Genomic DNA, 25,591 nt, shown 5'->3' on the forward strand with positions numbered 1-25,591 from the left:
GTGAACCAGACGAGAAATCAACAAACAAAATACAATGGGGAGTAAAGAAAAGTGTCACACACGAGATAGTGACACGGGCATAGATCTTCGTTCGGATTATTCACGCGAGGCGGATACCGAATCAACTATTGCCTTAATCAGAGTATAGTGGGAACACTTTTCATAGTAATAAGAATACCCTACATAGTTTGGAAATTGCAACATAGCGGAGTTATCTCTTTTCAAAAACCTAGTTAGTACTAGTTGCAGCATATTTAAGACTTCACGAATTATATTCGAGTCTAGTGTTAGGCTATTATGATTATAATACCGTGGTTTGAATTTCGAGACCTCAAGTAGAATTATTACCTTACTGATATAGATATGTTTGAACCCTACTGTTTTTGCCACCTATTTTGATATTCGTGAGTTTGATTATGCGACCTTCATGTATAGATGGCGAGGATGCGCTTTACCAGACGACGGCCGTTGCGTCGAGATGCTAGTCCGGATACTATCAGGAACTCATATTTTACTTATCGCCGATGCCACGGTGATGACTTAGGCCAATTCTTGGCCGGCTTCCATCGACACTGGGTCGCTGCAAGAGACCATGGGATATCGGACTATGACGGAATGGAGCGGCTAATGGATTTGCTGCCATCAGAATGGCAGGGATGGGCGAGGATGATTTCCGCTCACTACATCACTCGTTCTGGCAGGTCCTATGACTTGCATTATGACTTCTCTGGATTTACTGCTGAGATCCAGGCACAATTCACTCGTTGGGGAAATGCTCCTCGAGGGCCGTATATACGTCCGGGAGACCTTGCTCGAGTCGGAGTACCTTCGCCCGACGAACTACTGGACCCACTTCCGGAGCCGACTCCACCAGCAGCCCCTATCTTAAGGCAACCCAGGAGGCACGACGCTGAGGCAGGCCCCTCTAGGCCTCAAGCCTACAGAGATTTTCCACCTGGCACGGGTTCAGTGCCATTAGTCTGTGAGCCACCATTGTCATCGAGGCAGTTGAGCAAGGCAGAGATAGCAGCCGCTATGGCCGACGTTGACAGAGTCTTAGCCGATACCATTGATTTCCTCAATAAGGGAAAAGCCCCGGCCATGGACGACCGCCCAACTCTTCGAGTCACCTTGAAGATGATTCGCTCAGCCATCATTGGCCAGGCAGCAGGTGAAGGAGGGGGTGAGTCGCACCCATCTGGCGGAGAAACAGATGAAGACCCAGAGGAAGATCCGGAAGAGGATCCAGAGGAAGACAGCCATGCCCCGACCCAGGGATCTTGTACCCGATCTTCTTAGACCGGTTTATATATATATATCTAATAGGATGATATTTAAATATTCCAGAAACATAGATTGTTCTGATGCTTTTGTATGCCATGTGTCGGCATAGACTTTTGACTAGTATTAGGACAGAGACGCGAAACCTTGGGACGTTCCGTGACTGAGTAGTTTTTGTAATGGCTCACTAGGTAGCCAGTTCATCATGTGTGGTACTTAGATAGATCTTTGAATCTAGATTTTTATGATGATGTAAAGTCCTCATTGAGGCAATTTTCCCTAAGTTATATATGGTGACCTTATTGGTCTTTCGTGGCAAGTCATTCCGCTATGTTTTATTTATATGTTCGCTTAAGTTTTAACAGGAGCAGAACTCGATGAGTTAAAGAGTAACTATAGAAATGATAGTATGTCCTTATTGCATTTTAATGCGCTGACAACTTATGTTTTGACCTAATAGAATGCCGCCAAAACGAGGACGACCAAGAGGAGGGGGCAGGATTCCCCGAAATGAAAGAAGAGACCCAGAAACAGTGCCAGAACCAGAACCCGAAATAGTTCAACCACCTGTTCAGCCAGAACGACGGATTGAAGAATTATTCTTGCGACAGAACCCACCTACTTTCAACGGGACAGGAGACCCGGCAGAAGCTGAAACTTGGGTTCGCGCTATTGAACGCATTTTCAACTTCCTGCGTTGCACCGACCAAGAACGTCTGACTTGTATGTCCTTTCAGTTGACTGGGTCAGCCGATTTCTGGTGGGAAGCAAGGATGAAAACGATGACAGCAGAGCAGTTAGAAAACCTGACCTGGGAACAATTCAAAGCTGGTATATATGACAAGTATATACCCAAGAGCTACCGCAAGAAGAAGGAAGCTGAATTTTACAATCTAAAGCAAGGGAAGATGTCGGTAACTCAATATGACAGGATGTTCTGCGATATGTCTAGATATGCGCCGGAACAAGTGGACACAGATGAGAAGATGGCTGAAAAGTTTTGTGCCGGTCTGAGGCACGAAATTAGGATGGCTTTGGCAAGCCACGGAGGATTGTCTTACACTGAGTCGCTCAGCCGAGCATTAGACATTGAAGCAGCCATGCCAGGAGAAAGACCTGCAACTGTACCTACGCCAGCACCTTCACATGATCAGAATCATAATCAAAATTTTAGAGGAAAGAGGAGATGGGACAACAGTAACCCGAACCAAGGTGAGAAGAGGCCATGGCAGGGACGGGTTTTCCAGTCACAGGGCTATGGAGGCCAGAGTGCACCGAAACAGATGGGAAATGACCAACAGAGGGCCCCACATTGTCCCAAATGTAACAAAAATCATGTGGGAATCTGTAAGGCCGGCAGTGATAGTTGCTATATCTGTAACCAGAAGGGGCACTATGCAAACCGGTGCCCGAATAAGCAACATGGAACGGGTTCAAGGCCAAACCCACCTATCCAGGCTCCACCTCTGCGAGCAATTCAAGCTTTGCCCCAACCATACCCTAGGCAGCAACCACAGTATCAGCAGCCACAGCAGCACCAACAGCTACAGTACCAACCACAACCTCAACAACCATATCAGCAACAGGCCCGCCAACAACAGCAGCGACAACAGAAACAACATGAAAAACCTCGTCATGCTAGAGCCTATGCTATGAGGCAGAAGCAGCCCGAGAACAACCAGGGAAACCTGGCAGGTATGGGCATGCTATTCAATACTCCTGTTGTACTTCTATTTGATACGGGCGCATCGCATACTTTCGTTTCAAGTACATGTGTTGACACATTAAAACTTAAAATGGAAAGAGCTGACCAGGAGTTGAGTATATCATCACCTATAGGAGGGATGACGATAGTAGATCATGTGTGCTTGAACCTAGAACTGAACATAGGGTCACACAAGATTGTAGTGAACAACTCCTATGTTATACCGATGGGAGATGTGGACGTAATCCTAGGAATGGACTGGCTAGCCGAGAACTATGCCACCATCCTTTGTAACGAAAGACGGATATCGTTTCGACCCCCAGGAAGGGAGCCGTCACATTTCCACGGAATTAGTATGGGAAGAAGAAAGATGATCATCTCCGCCCTACAAGCAACGAAAATGATGAAGAAGGGATACCCAGCTTACCTCGTATATTTGCACGGAGAACTGGGTACTGAAAAGAGTATAGAAGATGTAGCAATTGTACGGGACTTTTCAGATGTATTTCCAGAGATTCTGCCAGGGCCACCACCGGACAGACCAATTGAGTTTACCATTGATTTGGAGCCCGGGGCAGCTCCCATTTCGAAGGCACCATACCGGATGGCTCCTAAAGAGTTGGAAGAACTCAAAATACAACTGCAAGAACTTTTGGAACTTGGATTCATTAGGCCAAGTGTATCACCTTGGGGTGCACCTGTACTTTTTGTGAAGAAAAAGGATGGCACATTGAGAATGTGCATAGACTATAGGGAACTGAATAAAGTGACACTGAAGAACAAATATCCTCTACCAAGGATAGATGACCTCTTCGACCAGCTCAAGGGAGCAAGCGTGTTCTCGAAGATTGATTTGCGGTCTGGTTATCACCAGCTGAAGATTCGACCAGAAGACGTACCTAAGACGGCATTTCGAACTAGGTATGGCCACTACGAATTTGTAGTTGTGCCATTCGGGCTAACTAATGCGCCAGCCGTGTTCATGGACCTCATGAATCGAGTGTTCCATCCGTATTTAGACAAATTTGTCTTGGTATTCATAGATGACATCCTAATCTACTCGAAGAACGATAAAGACCATGAGGAACATCTGAGAATTGTTCTAGAAACGTTGAGGACAGAGCGCCTTTATGCCAAATTCAGCAAGTGTGAGTTTTGGCTCAGCGAAGTCACGTTTTTAGGACATATTGTATCATCAGAAGGGATTAAAGTGGACCCCGAAAAAGTGCAAGCAGTGCGCGAATGGAAATCGCCTACTAACCCTAATGAGATAAGAAGTTTCTTAGGATTGGCAGGTTACTATAGGAGGTTTATGGAAGGATTTTCCAAAATTGCAAGGCCAATGACGCAACTACTCAGGAAGGGAATAAAATTTTCTTGGACAGAGGAGTGCGAGAAGAGCTTCCAAGAACTTAAGGAGAAGTTGACTACGGCACCAGTATTAGCCGTCCCAACAGCTGATAAGGAATACATGATCTACACAGACGCGTCCAAAAATGGACTTGGTTGCGTGCTGATGCAAGAAGGAAGAGTGATAGCATATGCGTCACGACAGCTTAGGCCACATGAACTGAATTACCCGACTCATGATCTGGAGTTAGCTGCAGTGGTGCATGCGCTGAAGATTTGGAGGCACCACCTATATGGAGTTAGGTGTGAAATATTCACAGATCATAAAAGCCTGAAATACTTTTTCGAGCAAAAGGACCTCAACATGAGACAAAGGAGATGGCTCGAACTAGTGAAAGACTATGACTGCGGTATTAACTACCACCCAGGCAAGGCCAACGTAGTGGCTGATGCATTGAGTCGTAAGACCCAATCTAAATTGGGAGCTCTCATCACTCGAGAGACGGTGCTCATAAGGGAATTTAGCAAAATGAGCATAGAAGTGGTTAAACCACCAGGGACGATAGCAAGCGTTGTGGCAACAGTACCTAACTTGAGGAAGATGATCGTAGAAGCACAAAGAAAAGACGGGAAGATGGAAAAACTACGGGAAGCAGTAAGAAAAGGAGGCGTCAAGAATTATCAAGAAGCATCAGATAATGTTATCCTCTTTGAAGGAAGAATATGCATCCCCCACGATGATGAGCTTAAGGATAAAATCATGAGTGAGGCTCACGATACCCCTTATACTGCCCACCCAGGCAGTACTAAGATGTATCAGGACCTAAAGAAACACTTTTGGTGGGAAGGAATGAAGAGAGACATAGCGTCATTTGTGGAGAAATGCCTAGCATGCCAACAGGTGAAGGCCTTACACCAAAGGCCATATGGAAAACTACAACCGTTGGAAATCCCAGAATGGAAGTGGGAGCACATAGCAATGGATTTTGTGACCAGTTTGCCCAAAACAAAGAAAGGAAACACTGCCATTTGGGTAATAGTAGATCGACTCACAAAATGTGCTCATTTTATACCAATACCGATCACACATGGATCAGACAAGCTAGCTCAGTTGTATGTTCGAGAGATTGTACGCTTACACGGTGTACCAGTGTCGATCACTTCAGACCGAGACTCAAAATTTACTTCTAGATTTTGGATGAGCTTACAGAAGGAGTTAGGCACGAGGTTAAATTTCAGCACCGCCTTCCACCCGCAGACAGATGGGCAGTCTGAAAGGACAATTCAGACCCTCGAAGATATGTTGAGAACAGTGGTGTTAGATAGAGGTGGAAGTTGGGAAGTAGTGCTGCCGTTGATTGAATTTGCCTATAATAACAGTTACCAGGCAACTATCGATATGGCACCATATGAGGCATTATATGGAAGAAAATGTAGATCACCGCTTTATTGGGATGAAGTGGGTGAGAGAAAAGTTTTAGGACCAGACTTGGTCAATGAGATGGTTGAGATAGTCCGCCAAATCAGAGGGCGAATAAAGGAGGCGCAAGATAGACAGAAATCTTACGCTGATGCACGCCGAACCGAATTACAGTTTGAAATAGGAGACAAGGTCTTCCTAAAGGTATCTCCTACCAAGGGAATAACTAGGTTTGGTGTCAAGGGAAAACTTAGGCCCCGATTCGTAGGACCTTATGAGATTTTGGAAAGAATAGGCCCAGTAGCCTATAGGTTGGCATTACCGCCAAGTTTTGGAAACGTTCACAATGTTTTCCACGTATCACAACTCAGAAAATACGTTTTCGATCCAAAGCACATAATCCACCAAGAAGAGATGATCCTTTGCCCAGACTTGAGTTATGAAGAGAGACCAGAGGCCATTCTAGATCGAAAAGTACAACAACTCAGGAATAAGGCAATCACATCAGTGAAAGTCTTATGGAAACACCACGGACAAGAGGAAGCCACGTGGGAGCTTGAAGACAAAATGAAGGATAAATACCCCGAACTGTTTTAGAAGAAATATGCAAATTTCGGGACGAAATTTTTGTTAAGAGGGGTAGTATGTAGTGACCCGCTCTTTTATAAATATTAAATCCAGTAATGAGTGTTTATTTATGTTCATCAGTGAATGAAAACGGTTATTATTCTGATATGAATTCAGCTTATGATCCTGAATTTATATTGTTTAAGCAGTCAATGATATTATTTCAGAGTTATAACTGACTTAGCAAAGTCACGTTATTTATTTAAGCGAGATGGAATTAGAATTTATTTTTACTCAAGTCGTGGATTATTTCCGACTCGTGAGTTAATTAAATCTGCGGATTTAATTTATATATCAAGACAACGAACAAATTAAATCTACGGATTTAATTTAGATTCATTTTACAACTTATCGATTTTAGCGAGTTATCACATGTCGAAATCGAGATTTATGTAAATATACAATATTCCAATCACATTGATACATTGATGTCCACAACTCATAATAACATACAAAGTCATCAGTATCATTACACAAATTTTCTTTTTGCTCCACCATGCTTTTCTCCCCATTCATACAACACCACCACTCAACACTCAAGTGCACTCCATCGCCCCTTTGCCTTCCTAGCCTACAAGTTCAGCCAAAACACTCCCTTAATCACTAGCAAACCAAGGGAAGTAATTAGTCTAAGATGCTGCCAGAAACTCCAAGGTGAGATTTGGCTTTCATTCATCCGGTGCTCTGCCACTTCTAGGTAAACTTTGGCTACATTTTTTTTTTCCATCTTCTTCCATGATTTTACCTGTATTCATTAAACAACAACCAGTACTACCATTTTCAGATTCAATCATTTGATACCAGTTAACACTTGAAAGAGTGAGAGATAGAGCAGTTCAAATTTTGCCAAACTTCAACAAGATCCAATCAACTTATTTAACTCAGCAACAACGGCAAACCTCTAATCATTTTCTAGGTATATACTACTGTTTCAGTTCATTTTCTCAACTCATTCAAGCCACATATATTGTCATCATATCATAGCATAATCGATCATCTATGAAGTGCTTAAGGAGATGGAACGAATTGTAGGCATACTTCACTATACTTTATAAACACAATGAGATTTCTTAACTTCATAAGCAAATGAATCAAGATACAATAGTAGAATGAAATAGACTTAACTTTAGAAGAGAAGAACGTTGGGCTGCACTGCGGGCCGCTGGACCTCAAGAACAGCGGCAACGGTGCGACGAATCAAGCAGACGCCGGCAGCGACGCCCCTAGTCGTCAACGACAGCGCTACTCGCCGACTGCACAGTGCCGGTGGTGGATCGAAACGATAGCAGCGGCTTCCCCAAAACGGCAACACACGAACCACGTCGGTCCAGTGGCGACGACAGTGGCGGAAGTCTCGAGCGCAGCAGCAGCGGACGCTCGGCAACGGCGTTCTGCCTTTTCTAAAACTTAGGGCTCGACGACGGAGGGAGATTCTGAGGACGAGGGAGATGAACGGCGCCGCTCCCAGGCGGCGATATCTCGCCGAAATTTCAGGGCAGCGGAGGCGCGACTGATTTTATGGGAGCAAGAGGCGGCGAATCTCCCGGCCTTCCAGTTACAGCGGCGGAGGGATCGACGGTGGTCCAGAGATGGTGAGATCGACGATTGTGGTGGCCGATGGCTGCTACTGTTCGTCTGTCAAGGAGTCGGATTCGCTGGTCGGCGGCGGCTTTTGTCGTTGCTGTCGCCGGAAACGGACGGAGAAGGGAGAGCAGTGGGTGACGACGGCTTATCGCAGCTGCTCCCCGGCGAGCTTCCGCAGCGGCGAAGCTTTGAGAGAGAGAGAGAGATGGAGGGAGACGGCGGCGATACCTATCATCGTTGCCAAGGAAGGAGGCCGGTCGACGGCTGTCTCGCCGGAGGAAGCCGCGGCGGCGGGACTGATGGCTGAGTGAGAGAGGTGAAGAGAGAGCCGAGAGGCAGAGAGGGAGAGTGAGGGCTGAAGCTATGTGTGTGTGCGTGAGAGGCGCAGATTTGAGGGAGGAAAGGAAGAAAAGGGCTAGGGATTGGGGAGTGGATTTGAGTTTGGGCCAAGTGATGGGCCGATTTTTTATTTAGTTGGGCCGAAAAATTTGGGCCTCCTATTTATTTTTGGGCTTTGTTATTTATTTTCAGTGGGCTTGAGTTGGGCTGAGTTATTTATTAATTTTGGGCCGATTTTAAATTAGGAATTGGGCTTCAGAATTTATTTATATGGACCGATTTTAATTACTGATTGGGCCTCTGATTTTATTTATATGGGCTTTGATTTAATTGTTGTTTTGATTTGTATGGGCTTTATTTAATTGAGTTGGACTCTATTTATTTAATTGTTTTGGGCCTCATCTTTTAATTGTTTTGGGCTCCCCTTATAATTCATAAATTAGGCCTTTATCTATATTATTTGGGCCGAATTATTTGAGCTTGGGTTTGTTTTATTCTAAAGGAAATGAGCTTCCAATTTAATTGATTGGGCTTTCACTTAAATTCGAATTGGGCCAGTCTTTTATTTAAATGGCCATTCCCATTATTTCTATTGGGCTTGAATTATTTTAAAGATTGGGCTGATGCTTATTTTACGATGGGCTATTATTCTAATCTCATTTATATTTCAGCTGGGCTGAGTTTTATTTAATTTTAAGCTCAGAATAATTCATTCTATTCTTGGGCTAATTTTAAATTATGGACTGAAATTTTATTTAGTTGGACCTTACATGATTTATTTATTTGAGCCCAACTATTTATTATTTAATCATTTGGGCCAAGAATGATTTAATTACTAAGCCCAATGAATTATTTTAATTGGACCTTTCATTTTAGCTATCCAGGCCCATTTCTGCTTAATTAATTATTGAGCTACCTTATGTTGAGCCTTTTAATTATTTAATCTTATAACATTACTTGTTCCTATTTATTAAGCCCGATTAATTATGAAGTTATAAAGCGAATAAGTTGAAGTATTATTTATTTTCTATTGACTACGAGGAATGGGGTTTATTTAATTGGCGGATTAGAACACCTGAAGCGAACAGATTATTTTAGTTAATTACTCAACCACGCAAGATGAAACCTAGTTGGTATTTATTTGATCCGATAGTGAGGATTAATAGTAGTAATTCTCTAATATCATCTCGGAGTAATAAATCATGCATAAGGATCATGCATAGTTAAATACACATTCTCATTTGATGATTTTATTAGAGCAATATCTTATTTATATTCTCGTAATAAAGGTCAAGCACGAGATTAATAATCAGTCAAGGAGCTACTGTACCACAAAAAGTTTCTAACAGGTGGGCATTACTTTCATATATATCAAATGAGTTTAAATGTTACGTTCAAGCAAGTTATCTCATGATTAAATTAATTGAAGTTATTTCAAATATTGTCTTGCCATAAAATATTTAAATTTCAGTATGATATCTATCTGATGTGACTTTTATTATGCAATCGAATTCGGGTCCTGAGCAGTTGATAGCTATCCTGCCAGGACTAGTGTACACCAGTGACCGTGAGTCATCTAGCGGGTTGGCCGGTCAAGTGACCGTGAGAGGTGGCCACCTCTCCGGCACAAAGTTCCAGATATGATAGATTACAAGAGAACTTAGACTGCAGTCGAACTTTAAGAATCACAAATGAATTTAGTAAGCTTGGGCCTTTTAGCGAAAAACTCCCTTGCTGTACTGTTTAATTATGGCATGACAATTTACAGTTTTGAAGCATGTATTTTATACTTAGGCATACGTGCCCACTGAGTACTTTTGTACTCAAGCCCTGCATATATTTCTAAATGTGCAGGTTGAGTAGCTGCCGATGGTGATGAAGTGACGAGCGGGATTCTTTTGTCTTATTATGTGTTAATGAACTCTAGGGTTACATGTCTTCATACATGTAATCAGAACCTTATTCCGCTGCGTACTCAGAAGTTTTATGTTTATTTGGCTAAGTCAGAGATATCTGAACTTACTAGTTATTTGAGTCTATACGACTAAACTTCTGTTATATTATAAATATTCCTTTTGTTAAATGATGAAATGTGATCCTTTCTTGTTTGATTATTCCCCTTTCTACCCCGCTTCTAATCTCCCTCCATTAGTCACGGTTTCCCCGGCTTAATTATCCTTAATTAGGACCGGTCGTGACAGCTCAAGACCCGAATTCGATTACATGATAAAAGTAACATCAGATAGATATCATACTGAAATTGAAACATTTTATGGCCAGACAATATTTGAAATAACTTCAATTAATTTAGTCATGAAATAACTTGCTTGAACGTAACATTTAAACTCATTTGATATATATGAAAGTAATGCCCACCTGTTAGAAACTTTTTGTGGTACAGTAGCTCCTTGACTGATTATTAATCTCGTGCTTGACCTTTATTACGAGAATATAAATAAGATATTGCTCTAGTAAAATCCTCAAATAATGAGAATACAGAATTAATTATGCATGATCTATATGCATGAATTATTATTCTGAAATAATAATCAAGGAATTTCTATTGTTAATCCAAGCTATCGGATTTAAACAAAAGCTAAGTCTCGTTTCATGAAGCCGGATAATTAATAAAATTTAACCCGTTCTCTTAGGGTGTTCTAACTTAAATGGGATTAAAAGATCTCGCTCTATTTAATCGATTAAAAGAAGATAACTAAGTCGGTTCATTCGCTTAGTAATCTCGTAAGAATTAATCGTAATTGGGCAGCTGCGTCTAATTAACCGGGCCAAACAAATATGACTTGAAGTAATTAATATAAGTCAAATAATTAAAAGGCTCAACATAATACAGCCTAATAATTAATTAAGAAAAGTGGGCTTGAATTAAATAAATCGTGGCATTCCAATAATTAAATTGAAAAGTTTAGTTGGAGTAATTCATGGACTCAAGTAATTAAAAAAAAAATTAGGGCCCAGTTGAATAAATAACCAAAGCCTAAAGAAAATAATTAGGAGGCCCAATCGGAATAAAATAACAAAGCCCAATGAATTAATTAAATTAGGCCCAATGAATTAATTAAATTAGGCCCAATGAATTAAACTAAAGCCCAAGCAAAATAATTGAATTAGGTCCAATTATAATAAATACAATAAGGCCCAAAAATAAATAATTATGAAGCCCAAAGAAAATAAAATAAAGGCCCAAATTTTCGGCCCAACTCAATTAAATGAAGCCCATACAAATCAAAACAACAATTAAATCAACGCCCATATAAATAAAATCGGAAGCCCAATCAGTAATTAAAATCGGCCATTTAAATAAAATCAGAAGCCCAATATTAATAAATAAGCCAGCCCAACTCAAGCCCACTAAAAATAAATCAACAAGGCCCAAAGAATTAAATAAATAAGCCCAATTAAAATAAATAAGCCCAACTAAAATAAATAAGCCCAACTTTAATTAAAATAGGAAAAGCCCAAAATTCTTCCCCCAACATCTCGGTTCTCTCTCCCTATTTCCTCAAAATTAAATCTCGCCTTTCTCTCTCTGATCTCTCTCAAAATCGGCTGACACTCCCCTTCTCTCTCAAAATCACGCTCGATCGGCCCTCCCTCTCCGGCCACTCAGCTGCCGCCTGCTCCGGTCGGCGTCGACTACCGACGCGTCGAACCCCGGCGACGTCCTCCTTCTCCTTCCTTCCCCACGCTGAATTCAAACGAGCCCTATCTCTGGAAATCATCGTCGCGGCCGCGCCTCCATCTGGAATCCGGCGGGCGGTCGTCGCGTGGAAGCGGCTGCTGCTTCGCCTGGAGTCGCCGCCGGCTGGAGTTGCTGCTGCTCGTCCGGTGGTCAGCGCCTGCTGGAGGAGCGCTGCCGCCGCCCGCTACTTAAGCCTTCCAGCGCCGCCGTGCTGTCACTGATTTCCGCCGAGCCCCGACACCGCTGCTGCTACTGGAAGGCCGGCTTCGCCGTTGCTATCGCTGTTCCCGGCGTTGCTCCGATTTCTGGAGTCGGTCAGCTTCTTCCACCTCTTCTCTCTCTTTCGCATCAACTCGCGCACCGCAGCCATCTCTTTCTCTCGATCCGTCCTCAGCCGAGGAGTCCGCCGCCGCAGCTCCGGGATCCGGCGAATCAGTCAGTGCTGGTCGTTCTCGCCTTCGGTTCAGCCACGCTGCTGCTGATTTTGGTGAAGGTCCGCCGCTGTTGTTACTTTAGAATCGGCGCGGGGCCATCGCTGTGATCGGGAGTCGTCTTCCTTTCACCGCTCGATGCCGTCGATGCTGCTGTCCTTGGAACCGCCGCTGCTGCGCACGAGTCCGACGTGCCTCTGCACATCGCCGTGAATCGCGGTTGGCGCTTGGATCCCCATGAGCCGTCGCCTGATCATCGCTTCTTGGCTCGATCGAACAGGCTGCGTCCTTGTTCCCTAAAGCTAAGTCCTACTTCCTTATATCCTAGTTTCTAGTTGTTAAGGGCAGAATACTCATGGTTTGTTGTTCTAGAGCGTAGAGTAACAATAAGTGAATCATAACATAGTTGAAATGCCATAGCTTGAACATGTTGACATGAATGCTTGATTGGATTGAAATAACTGAGGTCGCATAAAATACCTTGAGGTATAGGTGTTGGTTGGCTGCTGTGGGTGGATTGTGTTGGTTGGCTGCTGTGGGTGGATTAAATGGGAGGATTCTGAAATAAATGATATAAATCATACTTGTTTCTTTCAATAAATGCAGGTTGCAAATGTAAGAAGATGAGGGATAAATGCCAAGGTTTACCTTAGAGCTTATGGCAGTGTATCAATGTTCTTTCTTACTCTTGGATCTTTGGGTATTATTTGCACTGGAATGGCTGGAACAAATTTGCGTTGTTGCTTTTGTAATTGCAGGTGAATAATGGAGGAAGGTGGATGAATGAAAGCCAAATCTCACCTTGGAGTTCTGGCAGCAGCTTAGACTATTTACTTCCCTTGGTTTGCTGGTGATTAAGGGAGTGTTTTGGCTGAACTTGTAGGCTAGGAAGGCAAAGGGGCGATGGAGTGCACTTGAGTGATGAGTGGTAGGAAAAATGATGAGTGATGGGGGAAAGTAATTGGGAAAGAGTGAATGGTTGGGGTGAAAAATGAGTGGTCAAAGATTGATGGGAATAAAAAGAAAAAATATAGAGAAGAATTAATGATGTATTTTCTATGTCTCGGTGATTCCGTAACTGAAATAAAATACTGGCTTCGATTCTGCTTGATACTGTATTTACATAAATCTCGATTTCGACATGTGATATCTCGCTAAAATCGATAAGTTATATAATGAATCAAAATTAAATCCGTAGATTTAATTCGTTCGTTGTTCTAATATATAAATTAAATCCGCAGATTTAATTAATTCACGAGTCGGAAGTAATCCACAACTTGAGTAAAAATAAAATCTAATTCCATCTCGCTTAAATAAATAACGTGACTTTGCTAAGTCAGTTATAACTCTGAAATAATATCATTGACTGCTTAAACAATATAAATTCAGGATCATAAGCTGAATTCATATCAGAATAATAACCGTTTTCATTCACTGATGAACATAAATAAACACTCATTACTGGATTTAATATTTATAAAAGAGCGGGTCACTACATGTGGGCCACGGGCCAAATTGGCCCGTTAATTCTCTTGTATGACTACTCAAATTCCAAAGTCTAATTAGGATTTAAATAGTGTTTCATTTTCATTTTTTTATGAGTTTGACATCCCTAGTTATTTTCTAATTTTTTAAGATGCTAGATGCTTCAAAACATCACTTGCAGCATATAAGACATGCATTTATTTGGAGTGACAACGTTAAAGATAACATAAAAGATGCAAATAAAAGAGTTGCGGCTGCTGTCAGTAAAGTTTATACGATAGACTTTTATTTTAATCAAATAGTTTTTAGCTTTGTTTTATTTTTTGTTTTGATTTTTTATTTTTGAAATAATAAATGATAATGCAGATAAGCTCTCTCTATTAAAAGTCTAATGCTCCTAAAGTTTTGAGTGAAGCGCTTGGTCTACTGAAAGAAGTTGATTTTATGTTGATGTTCTTACTCGCATTCTCTTCTGAACTATTGACATTGATTAAGAATTTACCTCAAGACCAAGCCAAAACACTTCTTATTTGCAGCTTAAGGCATATAACCTAGATAAATTTTTAGAATTGATAAGTCTTGAGAAAATATTCGGCAAGACTAACAGTGAAGAACAAGAAAAACCTAAGAATGCAATACAGAAAAAAAAGGACGAGCGACAACAAAAAATATATACTACTATCATCATGACATAGAAGATGATAATAATTGATGGTTGAATTGTTGGTTCACATTCTCAACTGTAAATTATGATGCTAGTAACTGAAACAAAAAAGTTATGTTTTGAATCTTAGAGTTTGATTTCAGCAGTGATTGAATTGTTCTTTGATTTATGCTACCAACCCAAGCAGCCCGTCGGGTCATGTGGGCCACGGGCCAAATTGGCCTGTTAATTCTCATGTATGACTACTCAAATTCCAAAGTCTAATTAGGATTTAAATAGTGTTTCATTTTAATTTTTTTTATGAGTTTGACATCCCTAGTTATTTTCTAATTTTTTAAGATGCTAGATGATTCAAAACATCACTTGCAGCATATAAGACATGCATTTATTTGGAGTGACAACGTTAAAGATAACATAATAGATGCAAATAAAAGAGTTGCGGCTGCTCTCAGTAAAGTTTATACGATGGAATTTTATTTTAATCAAATAGTTTTTAGCTTTGTTTTGTTTTTTGTTTTGATTTTTTATGTTTGAAATAATAAATGATAATGCAGATAAGCTCTCTCTATTAGGAGTCTAATGCTCCTAATGTTTTGAGTGAAACGCTTGGTCTACTGAAAGAAGTTGATTTTATGTTGATGTTCTTATTCGCATTCTCTTCTGAACTATTGACATTGATTAAGAATTTACCTCAAGACCAAGCCAAAACACTTTATGAATATGTACAACACTTCTTTTTTGCAGCTTAAGGCATATAACCTAGATAAATTTTTAGAATTGATAAGTCTTGAGAAAATATTCGGCAAGATTAACAGTGAAGAACAAGAAAAACCTAAGAATGCAATACAGAAAAAAAAGGACGAGCAACAACAAAAAATATATTCTACTATCATCATGACATAGAAGATGATAATAATTGATGGTTGAATTGTTGGTTCACATTTTCAACTGTAAATTATGATGCTAGTAACTGAAATAAAAAAAGTTATGTTTTGAATCTTAGAGTTTGATTTCAGCAGTGATTGAATTGTTCTTTGATTTATGCTACCAACCCAAGCAGCCCGTCGGGTCATGTGGGCCACGGGCCAAATTGGCCCGTTAATTCTCATGTATGACTACTCAAATTCCAAAGTCTGATTAGGATTTAAATAGTGTTTCATTTTCATTTTTTTTATGAGTTTGACATCCCTAGTTATTTTCTAATTTTTTAAGATGCTAGATGCTTCAAAACTTCACTTGCAGCATATAAGATATGCATTTATTTGGAGTGACAACGTTAAAGATAACATAAAAGATGCAAATAAAAGAGTTGCGGCTGCTCTCAGTAAAGTTTATACGATGGACTTTTATTTTAATCAAATAGTTTTTAGCTTTGTTTTGTTTTTTGTTTTGATTTTTTATGTTTGAAATAATAAATGATAATGCAGATAAGCTCTCTCTATTAGGAGTCTAATGCTCCTAAAGTTTTGAGTGAAACGCTTGGTCTACTGAAAGAAGTTGATTTTATGTTGATGTTCTTATTCGCATTCTCTTCTGAACTATTGACATTCATTAAGAATTTACCTCAAGACCAAGCCAAAACACTTTATGAATATGTACAACACTTCTTTTTTGCAGCTTAAGGCATATAACCTAGATAAATTTTTAGAATTGATAAGTCTTGAGAAAATATTCGGCAAGACTAACAGTGAAGAACAAGAAAAACCTAAGAATGCAATACAGAAAAAAAAGGACGAGCAACAACAAAAAATATATACTACTATCATCATGACATAGAAGATGATAATAATTGATGGTTGAATTGTTGGTTCACATTCTCAACTGTAAATTATGATGCTAGTAACTGAAACAAAAAAGTTATGTTTTGAATCTTAGAGTTTGATTTCAGCAGTGATTGAATTGTTCTTTGATTTATGCTACCAACCCAAGCAGCCCGTCGGGTCATGTGGGCCACGGGCCAAATTGGCCTGTTAATTCTCATGTATGACTACTCAAATTCCAAAGTCTAATTAGGATTTAAATAGTGTTTCATTTTAATTTTTTTTATGAGTTTGACATCCCTAGTTATTTTCTAATTTTTTAAGATGCTAGATGATTCAAAACATCACTTGCAGCATATAAGACATGCATTTATTTGGAGTGACAACGTTAAAGATAACATAATAGATGCAAATAAAAGAGTTGCGGCTGCTCTCAGTAAAGTTTATACGATGGAATTTTATTTTAATCAAATAGTTTTTAGCTTTGCTTTGTTTTTTGTTTTGATTTTTTATGTTTGAAATAATAAATGATAATGCAGATAAGCTCTCTCTATTAGGAGTCTAATGCTCCTAAAGTTTTGAGTGAAACGCTTGGTCTACTGAAAGAAGTTGATTTTATGTTGATGTTCTTATTCGCATTCTCTTCTGAACTATTGACATTGATTAAGAATTTACCTCAAGACCAAGCCAAAACACTTTATGAATATGTACAACACTTGTTTTTTGCAGCTTAAGGCATATAACCTAGATAAATTTTTAGAATTGATAAGTCTTGAGAAAATATTCGGCAAGACTAACAGTGAAGAACAAGAAAAACCTAAGAATGCAATACAGAAAAAAAAGGACGAGCAACAACAAAAAATATATACTACTATCATCATGACATAGAAGATGATAATAATTGATGGTTGAATTGTTGGTTCACATTTTCAACTGTAAATTATGATGCTAGTAACTGAAATAAAAAAGTTATGTTTTGAATTTTAGAGTTTGATTTCAGCAGTGATTGAATTGTTCTTTGATTTATGCTACCAACCCAAGCAACCCGTCGGGTCATGTGGGCCACGGGCCAAATTGGCCCGTTAATTCTCTTGTATGACTACTCAAATTCCAAAGTCTAATTAGGATTTAAATAGTGTTTCATTTTCATTTTTTTATGAGTTTGACATCCCTAGTTATTTTCTAATTTTTTAAGATGCTAGATGCTTCAAAACATCACTTGCAGCATATAAGACATGCATTTATTTGGAGTGACAACGTTAAAGATAACATAAAAGATGCAAATAAAAGAGTTGCGGCTGCTGTCAGTAAAGTTTATACGATAGACTTTTATTTTAATCAAATAGTTTTTAGCTTTGTTTTATTTTTTGTTTTGATTTTTTATTTTTGAAATAATAAATGATAATGCAGATAAGCTCTCTCTATTAAAAGTCTAATGCTCCTAAAGTTTTGAGTGAAGCGCTTGGTCTACTGAAAGAAGTTGATTTTATGTTGATGTTCTTAATCACCTTCTCTTCTGAACTATTGACATTGATTAAGAATTTACCTCAAGACCAAGCCAAAACACTTTATGAATATGTACAACACTTCTTTTTTGCAGCTTAAGGCATATAACCTAGATAAATTTTTAGAATTGATAAGTCTTGAGAAAATATTCGGCAAGATTAACAGTGAAGAACAAGAAAAACCTAAGAATGCAATACAGAAAAAAAAGGACGAGAAACAACAAAAAATATATACTACTATCATCATGACATAGAAGATGATAATAATTGATGGTTGAATTGTTGGTTCACATTTTCAACTGTAAATTATGATGCTAGTAACTAAAACAAAAAAGTTATGTTTTGAATCTTAGAGTTTGATTTCAGCAGTGATTGAATTGTTCTTTGATTTATGCTGCCAACCCAAGCAGCCCGTCGGGTCATGTGGGCCACGGGCCAAATTGGCCCGTTAATTCTCATGTATGACTACTCAAATTCCAAAGTCTAATTAGGATTTAAATAGTGTTTCATTTTCATTTTTTTTATGATTTTGACAGCCCTAGTTATTTTCTAATTTTTTAAGATGCTAGATGCTTCAAAACTTCACTTGCAGCATATAAGATATGCATTTATTTGGAGTGACAACGTTAAAGATAAAATAAAAGATGCAAATAAAAGAGCTGCGGCTGCTCTCAGTAAAGTTTATACGATGGAATTTTATTTTAATCAAATAGTTTTTAGCTTTGTTTTGTTTTGATTTTTTATGTTTGAAATAATAAATGATAATGCAGATAAGCTCTCTCTATTAGGAGTCTAATGCTCCTAAAGTTTTGAGTGAAGCATTTGGTCTACTGAATGAAGTTGATTTTATGTTGGCGATGTTCCCATCCGCTTTCCCATTAGCCTTCTCTTCTGAACTATTGACATTGATTAAGAATTTACCTCAAGGCCAAGCCAAAACACTTTATGAATATGTACAACATTTTTTTTTTGCAGCTTAAGGCATATAACCTAGATAAATTTTTAGAATTGATAAGTCTTGAGAAAATATTCAGCAAGATTAACAGTGAAGAACAAGAAAAACCTAAGGATGAAATACAGAAAAAAAAAGGACGAGGAACAACAAAGAACATATACTACTATGATCATGACATAGAAGGTAATAATAATTGATGGTTGAATTGTTGGTTCACATTTTCAACTTTAAATTATGATGCTAGGAATTGAAACCAAGAAGTTTTTGTTTTGAATCTTAGAGTTTGATTTCATCCAACACTCAATTCCCTATCAAATTGACATGTTTGGCAAAGCGCTTAGTCTGCTGAAAGAAGTTGATTTTAGGATTGCGATGTTCTCATTCGCTTTCCCATTGGCCTTCTCTTCTGAACTATTGACATTGATTAAGAATTTATTTCAAGATTAAGCCAAAACACTTTATCAATATGTACAACGCCTCTTTTTGCAACTTAAGGCATATAACCTAGATAAATTTCTAGAATTGACAAGTCTTGAGAAAATATTCGGCAAGACTAAGAGTAATTATGTAATTGAAATTATGCTGATTTGATAAGCTTTTAACCCAAAGGTTCTTTTGCTTAACGCAGCCCTTTTTAATAACAGTAGACGGCAGTTTAGTGTTTATTTTAGTGTTTCACTGTTTGACAGATAGCTGTTCCAAACATAAAAGTTGTTGAAGAGTTACAAGCTCTGGTAGAGGTTGTGTAAGTAACATAAACATAACCCTTTTTCTTTTCATTATCTTGAGGTCCCTTTACTTTCTTCAGACCTCAAAAGAGGGATCATTTGTTTGCACAGGCGACTCGACAGGAATTCATTAAGTGGGCCAGTTCCTGAAAATCTCAACAATCTCACCTATGGGCAGGAGCTGTAAGTAGTAGTAGAAGAGTTGGACAAATGATTAGCTTAACTTCATCTCTGCAATCCTTAACTTCATCGTGTGTTCCTTTCTAAGTTTGCATTTGGTCTTTCTCTATGTTAAAGATTAGATGAGTTACAGTGCTAATTCGAAGAGGATGGTGAGTGTTGTTCTTTGCTTAGCTTTGATATATATGTTGATCTATATCAGTTGCTTAAAATTGCCTATTTTCAATTGTTTTTTGCAGGTAATCAGTGGCATTAAGAAGGGGAGCAACTGTGGTTCTGTTTTGGTGCACTCGAGAAGCATTTCTCCTACCTAGGTAAAGAGTAAACTTGTTTTAGAAATAAACTTGTTCACTTGTAGAGGTTTCTCTTAAAACCCTTTTACTTATTTTCCCCATCTTCTTCTCTAATTTTGCCTGCCCATAGCTGCTGTTGAACAATTGTAAGATTTCCAAACTCTCAAATCAGTTGGTTTGAATGTGCTATTGTAGGTGTCATGTGTTATTTTAAAATCAGTTGGTTTCTCAAATTCGTAGAGATCGTTGTGAGTAGAGAATGGACTGTAATTCAGCAGTTTCCGGCAGCCACTCACGAGAAATTGGTTAACTTACACTCAAAATTAAAGACGCAGGCATGAATTTTTGCTCAAAACTTAGCTTACGTTTGCTGCTACTGATAAAACTGAAGTAATTCCTACTATGTTGACATGGTTTATTCGAAATGGGTCATTTCTCACAGCCTAGTTCTTGGATTTCTTCACATGTTTAGATTATCTTTTGCTTATGAGAAATTCTAATAACGATCACATGACTTTCACTTTGATTATTTGATATATCATTTGGCTTTTTTGCATAAGATCGCCTACTGCTTCTATGTATACTCGAATAATTTCCTTTTCTTTGGCATAGTTTCTCGTCCTTTTTAGTTATTTATGGGGCTTGATGATGATCTTGTTGCAGATCCCGGGTGCTTTGCAGTTTTTGCAGCTTGGAGAAAGCAGCGTTGCATGCTTCGGGTGTACTGCGCAGGATAGGGAAGCACTTATTCTTGAGGGACAACAACAATGAAAAACCTCCTCTTCTGTTGCTCCAGATGACCGAAGATTTTGATGAGCTTAAGTTCATGTGAAGTTCCTTTGAGATGGTGGTGTGGTAAGTTAGGTGGTGTTGTGGCTCCGTTGAGATTACAGTGGTGTTACACCATGAATAGAAATTCGGTGAAAATCCCCTTTTTTTTTTTTTTTTTTTGAGTTGGGCTCAAAACATTATGTATGAAGATTTTGGATGATAATGTATGATTATTGTGTGATTATAATATTTTGAATGTTATATATTATATGTTATCTATGTCAATGTCATTTTGTTATTTTAGAACTATTAATTTAATTTTTGAGATAAATAAAAGGAAAATTAAAAAAATATATTCTTGTTATAAAAAGTGCAAAAAACTGTTATAAAAAGTGCAAAAAACCGTTATGTATTTTCTATCAAAGATAACGGTTAAAACTGTTATAAAAAGTGCAAAAATTGTTATGTATTTCTATCAAAGATAACGGTTAAAACCGTTATAAAAAGTGCAAAAAACTGTTAACTATGATTAAAAAAAATAAAAAAAATTCTAATACATAACGGTAAAATCATAATACATAACGGTGAAAACCGTTATGTATAACCTTTATAGATAACGGATGCGTACTGTTATGTATGACGCATCGTACCGTTATCTATGCTACTATACATAACGGTTTTAAACCGTTGTCTATGATACGTATTATAGATAACACCACTATACACAACGGTTTATTTGCTCATAGATAACGGAAAAAATCCGTTATCTATGAGCGTTTTTCTAGTAGTGGTCGGGCTATCAACAAAATCACAGTTCGTTATCGCTTTTCTATTCCTCGTCTTGACGATTTGCTTGATCAACTCAGTGGTGCAGGTGTTTTCAACAAACTAGATCTTCGTAGTGGATATCACCAGATTCGGATTAGGCCTGGCGACTAGTGGAAAACTGCGTTTAAGACGCGAGAAGGTTTATTTGAGTGGTTGGTGATGCCCTTTGGTTTGTCCAATGCGCCAAGCACGTTCATGCGCATTATGAATCAAGCACTTCGATCTCTTATTAGCACGTGTGTTGTCGTTTATTTCGATGACATTCTCGTCTACAACCGTTCTCTAGAGGCTCACTTTGCCCATCTTCGAGTTGTTCTCCTTATTCTGCGTTCTGAGAAGTTTTATGCAGCGCCTCAGAAGTGCCTATTTTGCATTGAGTCCATTCTGTTCTTGGGCTACGTTATTTCGGCACAGGGTATTCAGGTAGATGCATCTAAGGTTACAGTTATACGGGAATGGCCCTCACCGTCGACTGTCACGGAGGCACGGAGTTTCCATGGTTTGGCATCTTTCTACCGTCGTTTTATTGCTCATTTCAGCACGATTATGGCGCCGATTACTGACTGCATTGCCCACAAACCATTTTTGTGGACGCCGGCAGCTGAGTCAGCTTTTTCTTTGATCAAACAACATTTAACTGCTACTCCTGTGCTCCTTCTTCCTGATTTTGATCAGCCATTTGAGCTGTCGTGTGATGCTTCCAAGGCTGGGATTGGTGCGGTGCTTAGCCAATCTGCTCGCCCTATCGCTTTTTTTAGCGAAAAATTATCCGGCCCTCGTTCTCGTTATAGTACTTACGATGTTGAGTTTTATGCAGTAGTGCGTGCTGTGCGTCATTGGCGTCACTATTTGTTTCAACGAGAATTTGTTCTTTATTCAGACCATGAAGCACTTCGCCATCTCGCTACCTAGGATAATCTGTCAGCTCGTCATGCTTCTTGGGCTGGCTATTTACAGTAATTCACTTTTGTACTCAAGCATCGTTCTGGAGTTTCTAATCGCGTGGCCGATGCATTGAGTCGGCGTGCTCTTCATATCTCTAACCTGCACATTTCAGTCCATGGTCTCGAACTCCTGCCTGAGCTGTATCCCACCGACTCATTTTTTTGGACCTCTTCTATTGCGCATCCGTGCGGGTGAGGTTACTGACTTTGTTTTGTGCAATGATTTTCTGTTTAAAGGCACCCGTCTATGTATTCCCGCGTGTAGCCTCCGTCTCAAACTTGTGGCAGATTTACACGAGACGGGACATGTTGGGCGTGACCGTTCTCTTGAGCTCGTGCAACGTTCTTACTTTTGGCCGTCTCTTCGGCGTGATGTTCAGCGGTTTGTTTCTCGTTGTCGGATATGCCAACTTTCCAAGGGTACAACGTCTAATGCTGGTCTGTATCGTCCTCTACCTGTGCCAGAGGTGCCTTGGTGTGCTATTAGCATGGATTTTGTGTTAGGCCTGCCCCGAACTCAGCGTGGATATGATTCTATTTTTGTGGTCGTCGATCGGTTTTCAAAAATGGCGCATTTCATCCCGTGTAAGAAAACTACCGATGCTTTGCATGTCGCACAGTTATTTTTTTGGGAAATTTATCGTTTACATGGCTTACCATCTTCTATTGTCTCCGATCGCGATACACGTTTTCTGAGTTTCTTTTGGCGTAGTTTGTGGCGTATGGCTAATACCAGATTGGATTTTAGTAGTGCATACCATCCCCAAACAGATGGCCAAACAGAGGTTGTTAATCGTTCGTTGGGGAATCTGTTACGTTGCCTTGTTGGTAAAAATCTGCGTTCGTGGGATTCTCGACTTCCACAGGCTGAATTTGCTCATAACTCTGCCGTTAACCGCAGCACTGGGTTGTGCCCGTTCCAGGTGGTTTATGCAGTTATCCCTCGTGGTCTCGCGGAGCTGCTCTTTTTGCCGTTACCCCTTCGTACGGATGTTCGTGCTGCCGATTTAATGGAGTCTCTTCGCAGCACACATACTGCCACTCGTGAGCATTTGTTGGAGGCCAATGCTACTTATAAAGCTGCTGCAGATCGTCGGCGCCGAAATGTGGAGTTCGCAGTTGGCGATCTTGTGTATGCTATTCTTACCAAGGATCGATTCCCCGCTCATGAGTATAATAAGCTCGCTGCCCGCAAGATCGGACCGGTAAAGATTATTGAGAAAATTAATCCTAACGCCTACCGTTTACAGCTACCTTCTCATATTCGTACATCAGATGTGTTTAATGTGAAGCATCTTGTTCCTTTTCTCGGCGATAATGATGAAGATGTTGTTGAGTCGAGGTCGACTTGCTCTTTGAGGGGGAGAATGATGTCGCTGATAATGTTGCTGTGTTGGTGGATTCTGCTGTTCGTGTGTCACAGCCAAAGTTTTAGTTAGCTTTACTATGTTTGCTATTTATTTTATGGACTTTAATTAGGTTTATATTATGTGGACCCTTGCATGGGCTTTTGGTTGAAGAATAGGGTTTAGCAAGACTATTTATATAAACCAGGGGGCTTAGCCCACTGGCCACCGGGTCCTCACTTAAGTGAAGTGACCCGGGTTCGATCCCTCTTGGGAACGAATTGGTGATTGGAGATATAAGGTGGAGTTTGGTGAATGGAGAGATAAGGTGGTTCTTGGAGTGGATGGGGAACTAACTACTAACATCTAACATGACTTTGACCGATCAAAAAAAAAAAAAAAAAAAAAAAGCAAGACTATTTATATGTTGTGGAACCTTAGTTTGCGCAGCTTTTGGAGATTGAATTTTATGTGAGAAGTTTGGGAATTATTCTCAATTCTCTTTCACGCTTGCGCTACGTCACCGATCTATCGTAGCAAGGAGCCCTCCCCACCGTCGATGGTTTCAAAGACACACACAGCGATGACGGCGTTGTAGAACAAAAAATTCGTAAGAACAAGCACCAAAATCAGTGAGAAGAAACGATTGCGCCGAAAATCAGTGTGAAGAAACGAGAATCTCACCGAAAATTAGTGAAAAACGAAAGAGAGAGAAGAGAGAGCGGTTGCATCGGAAGAGAGAGAGAGCGAAGAAAGAAAATGAAGAAAAAAATGAAAAAAACCTTTTATATTTTATTTATTCGGATCGGGCCGAATCGTTATTCGGATCGGGTGGACCCATCGCATAGTATGCGACTGATCGCACCTAATAATTTGCATTAAATCATAATGTAAAATAATACTCATCGAGGTTGGACGAGTAATTACACGTTAGTTATAAATAATACGAAGTTGGGAAATCGATCATCACGAATTATAAAATTATTTAGATCCACAAATACTGTAGGTCTTAATATTTTTACTCATAAATTCCAAATCCAAGTAATCTTTACATTGGTATTCATACTTTCGAATTCCGAGAACAAAATTTAGTTGGAAACAAAGGAATCGCAAATAACGTTTGCCGCACGCTGCGGCGCTGCGCTTCTGAAAATTGATACTCCCTCCGTCCGCCAAAAGTGTACCACTTTGGCTGGGCACGGGATTTAATAAAATTGGTGATGATTTTGATGTAGTGGAGAAAGGGTCCCACCACTTTATGGGATGTGTGGTTGAGATTGAATTTGGGGTGGGTTTTATTGTAAATAAAGAGTGTTTGTAAGGATAAAAGATTAAAGTGGGTGGTGGGACCATTTCCATAAAAGGAAAGTGGTATACTCTTTGCGGACGCCCAATATAGTAAAAGTGGTATACTTTTGGCGGACAGAGGGAGTATATAAAAGCATAATTTTCAATTTTTCATGGAACATATTCATTCTCCCAATCAACTTCTATTTTTAATGTTTATTTCGCAATAATCACGAAATCATAATGTTTCTTCACACTTTACTCAAAAAAAAATGTTTCTTCACACAGGCACCACACCTATTATTGTTTTAGTTTTTTCATTATATTTAATTAGAAATTATAATATCTTTTTGCATGTTTTTGTAATTTATTAGATAAAATTAATTATTGTAATTTTTGCAACTGCAG

At 39.4% G+C, this 25,591-nt stretch overlaps 3 long non-coding RNA genes across 3 annotated transcripts; 2 read left to right on the plus strand and 1 right to left on the minus strand.

The window, feature by feature from the left end:
• Positions 1–6,756: 6,756 nt before the first annotated feature.
• LOC131016575 (uncharacterized) lies at positions 6,757–7,647 on the minus strand. The gene is made up of 2 exons (XR_009099088.1): positions 7,509–7,647; positions 6,757–7,128 (listed from the first exon to the last, which is right to left on the minus strand). It is a non-coding gene; the product is annotated as an uncharacterized LOC131016575 (long non-coding RNA).
• On the plus strand, positions 6,997–8,692 carry LOC131016576 (uncharacterized). The gene is made up of 2 exons (XR_009099089.1): positions 6,997–7,080; positions 7,168–8,692. It is a non-coding gene; the product is annotated as an uncharacterized LOC131016576 (long non-coding RNA).
• Positions 8,693–19,874: 11,182 nt separating this feature from the next.
• On the plus strand, positions 19,875–21,046 carry LOC131016577 (uncharacterized). The gene is made up of 2 exons (XR_009099090.1): positions 19,875–20,028; positions 20,671–21,046. It is a non-coding gene; the product is annotated as an uncharacterized LOC131016577 (long non-coding RNA).
• Positions 21,047–25,591: the final 4,545 nt, after the last annotated feature.

The sequence above is a fragment of the Salvia miltiorrhiza genome, chromosome 3 (genome assembly GCF_028751815.1).
Source record: "Salvia miltiorrhiza cultivar Shanhuang (shh) chromosome 3, IMPLAD_Smil_shh, whole genome shotgun sequence".
Taxonomy (NCBI): Eukaryota; Viridiplantae; Streptophyta; class Magnoliopsida; order Lamiales; family Lamiaceae; genus Salvia; species Salvia miltiorrhiza.